Raw genomic sequence first — 6290 nt, 5'->3', positions numbered from 1 at the left:
ATTGTGGAAAGTAATCTTGGTGAGATGGCGTGAAGTCAAACTCATTTTGATTTCCTTGACTCAGAGGATAGGTTTAGCCTATAGCCTAAAATCAAGTTTTAAAGTAACTCAAAACCTCTTGGAAAAAAACAAAGCTTTTTACAGTCGTGATCATGGTGGTGCGATGAAATGAGAAATGCCGTTAAACAAGGGCGTAAAGTATTAAACACAATACAAGTCGATGAAGGCTACAGATGGCATAATCAGATATTTTGGAGTGAAAAACAATTAAGCATCGCTCCCCTACTTTTAAATGTTAACAGTGCTCAGATTTCTAACTAGTTAACAATCGTCGTTCAAAAAAACAACACAAGAAAAAGGTTTTCCCTTTTCATGGGTCACAAAGAAGCTGAAGGATCTCCTAAGCTGGAGCAGTGAGCAAAGAAAACAGATTTAAAGAATTATATAAAACACGCTTTCATAAAGGGAAGCCATCATAACCCAAGACACAAACTCAAGTGTTACTTCCTGTCTTACTTCAAAATAAGGCCCAGCTCATTAGGATTTTTTATTTTTTTATTTTTTGAAAATGGGAATGATTGAAAGTGGTGTGGGCTGCACAGTGGTGCAGTTGGTAGAGCTGTTGCCTTGCAGCAAGAAGGTCCTGGGTTCGATTCCCGGCCCGGGGTCTTTCTGCATGGAGTTTGCATGTTCTCCCTGTGCATGGTGGGTTCTCTCCGGGTTCTCCGGCTTCCTCCCACAGTCCAAAAACATGACTGTCAGGTTAATTGGTTTCTCTAAATTCTCCCTAGGTGTGAGTGTGTGTGTGCATGGTTGTGTGTCTCTGTGTTGCCCTGCAACAGACTGGCGACCTGTCCAGGGTGAACCCGCCTCTCGCCTGGACCGTTAGCTGGGGATTGGAACTAGCAACCCTTCTGAACCCATTAGGGACAAGGGTGAACAGAAAATGGATGGATGGATGGATGAAAGTGGTGTTTTAGGGGATCCTAAACTTTTTTCATTTATTTATTTTTTTATGAAACAGGTTTCTGAGTGCAAACCTTGTCCTTGCGTATTCATGTGAGCAGTGAAAGCGCTGACGTTTTGGCCCAACTGCTAACCTGACCTTTAATCTCAAATGCATCATACTTAACAAAAACAACGGCAGACATAACAGGTGACGCCGTCTTGTAGTTTATTAATCTTAAAATCCACTGAGCAGAAGCTCGACTTTGTCGTCACTCCACTCAAAACACTCCAGTTGTGCTTTGTTGTTTGGCATTCTTGTTTTCATGTTTACTGCTAAACAAGAAGCACGGTTCATGTTTAGCACCACTTACAGGCCTGGAGGTTGTGCTGTTCTCAGTGCTTCCATGTGGATAACAACATTTCTCAATGGAGTTATTTTTGAAAGCGACAACCTGTTTTAGAGAAAAACTTTCCATTGTGAGTCTTCTAAGACTCTCCACTTCTCAGCACTTGTAAAGGACCGATAATATCCTTGACATTATTCAGCCAAGGATGCTACAACACTACGTATGAGGTGTCAACCCTAAAGGGGGCTCATAATTGCTTAGACATAAACTAGAACCCCCCTCTCTCTCTCTCTTGAGACGAGCTTCACTTTGAGGAGAAAATAGTGGCATCTTCAGGTTTCGAGATCTCATGGAACACCTCAGGCATGCTTTAGCGGTTACACTCCAGGTGAAAATGCAATAAATAAACCACAAAGAACACACTGTCAACAGCAGCCGCAACACTCAAGATCCCCCCCTTAATAAGCTCAGAGTGAACAGACAACCCAGAGATCAATGAGGACAGTCTGAATGTGTTATTACATACCGTTTTTAATCCGTGTAAAGAAGCTCGACTTTGTGTTCTTTTTCATTCTCATTATTACAGAGAAAAATCAGAGCCACTTTGAAGCCTACAGAGGAGTCTGAGGCCCGTGTTTTTTTGATGTGTTTGCAGGATATAAATGAAGCAGGAGCTCCCGCTGAGTTGCTCTTGGGCAGCCGTGTTTCTCTACCACCGGCTTCCTGGTGCTCTGCTTCGTTTCAGGCTGCCAAACTCAATACAGCTCCTGCCAGCTGCTGAAGGTGGGAAGCCTGATTAGCTGTGACTCTGTCTTCCTGAGTTTAAAACACGAGCTTCACCGCAGTGTTAGTATTGACGCTCAGTCCTGGCGTTTAACTGCTCGTCTCCTGACTTTATTCGTGCAAAAGTCTTCTCAGCAGCCGCGCGGCTGTTTAATGTGCGGCGTGCAGCACGAGTGGAGAGAAGTTTAAAAGCTGGCCCCCGATAATTGCGCGGAGATTACTGGTCAAGAGTCCGCACTCCGATGGGCAGGGGGGTTCACCGGAGCAGAGAGAAGTGGTTTGTGTAAAGTCTATCTTTACATGTTCTGATAAATGAACTAATTACAGTGAGAGTCTGCAGAGGGCAGCAGACAATCAAGTCTTTAGCTTATCTGTTGCTTACAGCCACTGAGGAGGTCAAACACATGTTAGCCTGCTATCACAGTTAATCTCTGTTTCCCTGTCAGCCTCTCTTACCTCATGCGCCTCATCCTAGCAGTTTTGGCTTGTACCTGCACAGAAAGCATATAGCTTTTATTTGGAAAGAAATAAAACCAGTTGGTTTTTGGATGTCTGTCTGTCCATTCATCTATCAATTATCCAAGCCCTTGTGGTGTTGCTGGCAGCTTTAGACCAGCTTCAGACATTTATTTTGGAGTTTATGTAATGTCCCTGTGTTTCTTCATGTTACTGGAGACTGTCACGACACACACATGTTGCGGATGTTCTCTTTGGACCCTTTTCCAGACCAATACCATTGCACAAAATGGGTAATTCTTCTGATGTTTTGCAACCTTCCTGCAAACCTGAGCTTAGCAGAATGATTCAAATGAGCAAATGCCGAGGAAATTCAGACAGCTGGACTACATTTCAGACTCATCGTAATAATCAGTCAAAAGATTGTGAAGCTAAAGCAGAATGAAAAGGTGACTGACAGAGTATTATTACAAGGGTGTGCATATTTATGTCTGTTTGGATGTTTGGTATTTGCGGTTTCACCTTATTGGCGGATTTTTTTGACAGACTGTGACCCCAAATTATTCAAGGGTTACTCGCCTATTCACAGATTCTTTTGTAGAGGAGATCTACAATGAAGCCAATAGAATGGGATCCTCACTTCTGTCAACCCGCTGTAAGGCAGGTCTGGCTGCCACGTAGCTAACCATCGTCAGTCTGGGAATGGGTGAATGACTGAATTTAGTGTAGAAGTCCTCAGACTTGATAAAGCACTATTACATTTACATGTTACTTTTGTATTTGACATGCTATTGGCTAGTATTTGCAAAGCAGCCAATGTAGGAGCACAATTTATTTTCCTTGGCACTGATTGGTTGTATCCCCAAGAGCCGAAATATGGAAGAGCTTAGATGTTGGCTTTCTCAGTAGAGTTAATACGGGGTCCACTTTGCATATGAATTGATATTCAGGTATGTTTGGTGTTTGAACTATTAAGATAGGTGACTATGCTCGTTTTTAGAGGAAGGTTTCAAGTTTTAACTATTAACTATTAGCAGACGGTTGTGGTGGCTAAATCCCTTGAATACCAAGGGTCCACTCTAACAATCCCAGCCAGGCTGTCATTTTCTTTGCTTTGCAAACATTATTGTACTTTTTTTTTTTTTTTTTTTGGTTTCATGCTAAATTATTATTCTTAACACAATAAGCATATCTTTTATTTTTCTTCTCAGATGGGATTAGTGTACAAGCCTTCAAATTACGACGAACAGTTGACAAGAAATTGCTACGACTATTTAACCTCATACATCAAAATGCAAATGATGTTCAGAATGGTCTAGGAAATATTACAACATAATTGTCCATGAGAAACTAGGGGGGCATTCACATCAACATCCTCTCTAAGATGATAATGGATGTTGTGCAGGAAAATTGCCTTTTCTGGCAAACAAATCTTGTGAAAATCTCCCACTTTGGCAGAATATGAGCACAGTGTGTCATTCTTATCACCGAGAGTCAAATATTGAATGAGGGTATCTCCATCCTCTCCTCCTGTCTCCTTCAGAGCCTCTGCTGTTTGGTTGACTTTATCACCGGCTGTACTGTACAACTGCTTCAATTATTTAGAGCCTGCTCAGATTTAGAGAAAAGGGGAGGGAGGGGAGATATATTGTCTTAGAAACCATCCTCTATTTTCTCCACTCCTGTCTCGCTGCACATCAGTTCAGTGTTAACCAAAGTCTGTCCTCCTTTCCCACTGCATTCTTGTAGAGACTTTCAGGCCAACAAAAGATAAATTGCTGCATGAAGGCTTTAGCTTTATTCAGCAGAACCACATTTAACTCATCAAAGCCTCCCGAAGTTCACATGCTCACCTAAAATGAACACACACGACTTTCAGTTCACACACTGACTCAAACCTTTTCTTTCCAGTCAAGGTCTCACGTTGTTGCTGCAGCATTTGCTTTAATGGACCTGAAACAAGAAGTAACACAAGACTCGATACAATATAGAAATGTAGCCATTTGTTTTGGCAGTCACTGCCAAAGAGTAATGAGCATTGCACGGACATGCACAATTGTTTTCTAATGCCGGCGCCCTTAAAGGCACATCAGGGGTAAAATATGGATGTAAGATCTTCAACAAGCAGAGAGTGGTCAAAATATGTTGGCCATGTTTGTGTCTCACATTCTGCAAACCAGAGGAACCTCTGGTCAAACGCTTCTAAAGAAAAAGTTAAGTCATCACCAGTTTCTATGAAACAAATCAGAAACTTCTGTTGCATTTATGTTGTGTGTGACTGAGGGTGAATTCTCCACTTCGCCAATTTGTTGCCCCCTATTTCTTACCCTCCTCATACCGTTTTACACCCACGTATCTCAACTTTTGCATGCCATTGTAATTCTCTTGGAAGTCTTGTTTATTGTTTTTCATATAGTTTATGTCACAGTGGATCCCCCACCTGTTCGTGGATCATTCCAAAGTATTTGCAGAAAATTCACAGTTCACAGATATGTTTTTAAAGCATACCTAAAATTCTGGAAAGAAAATGCACCTTGGAAAATTTAAATACTTAGGATCAATGCTACTTGATACTTATTTTGCTGTTTTGCAAAAAAAATAAAAAATCAAGGTATATTTTGTGTTAGAAGTATTAGAATTGGTGGTTTTAAGGGGTTTTAGAGGGTTTTCAAGTATTTGTGGATTTTCCCTAACTTCACTCTGCTCCCTGTTTTTATTTAGTGGGATTCTGATCACCATGTAGACCATGTTAGTGTTATAAGACCTGATCATTTCAATAATGTGAGTGTGATACTTTATTATGTATCACACTCACATTAGCATGTTATCTTACAGTAGAAAACAAATAAATGAAAAATCCTTAAAATTAATGACTCACAAAATTGGTGGAGTCAACATGTTTGTTACGACAAACTACTGAAACATAGTGGAAAACAAAGAATTTTCATCCCTTGAAGTTTGGAGCGTGATCTTTCGCTTTCAGCTGAAGCCCAAATGCACTTTGTGCAGCAGGACAGAAAAAAATTGGAACGTCCTCGTGAGAGTCTGGACTTAAACTGATTGAAATGATGTGGCACGACCTTAAACAGAACGCACATGCTTGAAAACCATCCAACGGGCTTGAATTAAAAAAAAAAACTGCATAGACGAGAGGGGCAAAACTGGAAATGTCTGGCAGTTGTTGCCACTGCGATGGGCACAAACCAGTTCAGGGGTTTGGGAAGCATTTATATTTTCACACATCTTGACAGCAGATTGGTTTGGATGACACTTTCCCTTTGACACTTTAAATCATCTTTCGAAAACAGATTTTATTTTGGGGGGGGTGCATTTTTATTTTCTTCTGAAATAGGGTTTTGTGATCTAAAACCTTTAAACGACTGAAGATAGAAAACCGTAGAACTACATAAAGAGGGAAATACCTTTCACAGCACTGTATGTGATCATATTTGGTATTAATCCACTTAGGTCTGAGGGTTAAGATGTCGAAGTGGCAGATTGAATCTGTAGGCTATACTTTACTAAAGCGAAGATTGTCGTGAGTGGAGCCATGCCTTTAACAGGAGCACATCAAGTTAGCATCAAGAATCTGACTCAAAAGAAGGAACATTTATGCTTTTGACCTGGTAAGGCCCCAGAAGAAAGAATGCCAGTGGCTAAGCTTTAAAAAGGGAAAACGGTTGAATAACGTTTCATCTTAAAGGTCAGGGTCCAAGGACTTGAAAGACTCGAGACCGAGTCGTGAACATTTGAGAT

This window comes from Gambusia affinis, linkage group LG11 (genome assembly GCF_019740435.1).
Source record: "Gambusia affinis linkage group LG11, SWU_Gaff_1.0, whole genome shotgun sequence".
Taxonomy (NCBI): Eukaryota; Metazoa; Chordata; class Actinopteri; order Cyprinodontiformes; family Poeciliidae; genus Gambusia; species Gambusia affinis.
Note: the sequence above shows the minus strand (reverse complement) of the source record.